Raw genomic sequence first — 366 nt, 5'->3', positions numbered from 1 at the left:
ACTGCCCACCCAGGGCTTCTCTGAGGTCTCCACCTAGACGGAGCCCATGGGGGGGCTGTCGTCACCCTGCCTCCTGGCCTGCGGGGGATGCCCAGTGGGGCCGGGGGGGCAGGGGATGGGGACATCCACACATGTTCTGCAGGTGCCCATCTTAGGGCCTTGGAGGGACAGATGAGCGAGCTCCAGGAGGAGGTTAGCAGGCTGAGGGGGATCAGAGAAACAGAGGATGAAACTGATGGGTATTTCATAGTTTCTAGGGTCGGAAGGGACCTGAGCAGATCATCTAGTCCGACCCCCTGCCATGGCAGGAAAGAGTACTGGGGTCAAACGACCCCAGCAAGGTGTTCATCTAACCTCCTCTTAAAA

Source organism: Gavialis gangeticus, unplaced genomic scaffold (assembly GCF_001723915.1).
Source record: "Gavialis gangeticus isolate Ggan-Ray unplaced genomic scaffold, GavGan_comp1, whole genome shotgun sequence".
In the NCBI taxonomy this organism is placed as follows: Eukaryota; Metazoa; Chordata; order Crocodylia; family Gavialidae; genus Gavialis; species Gavialis gangeticus.
Note: the sequence above shows the minus strand (reverse complement) of the source record.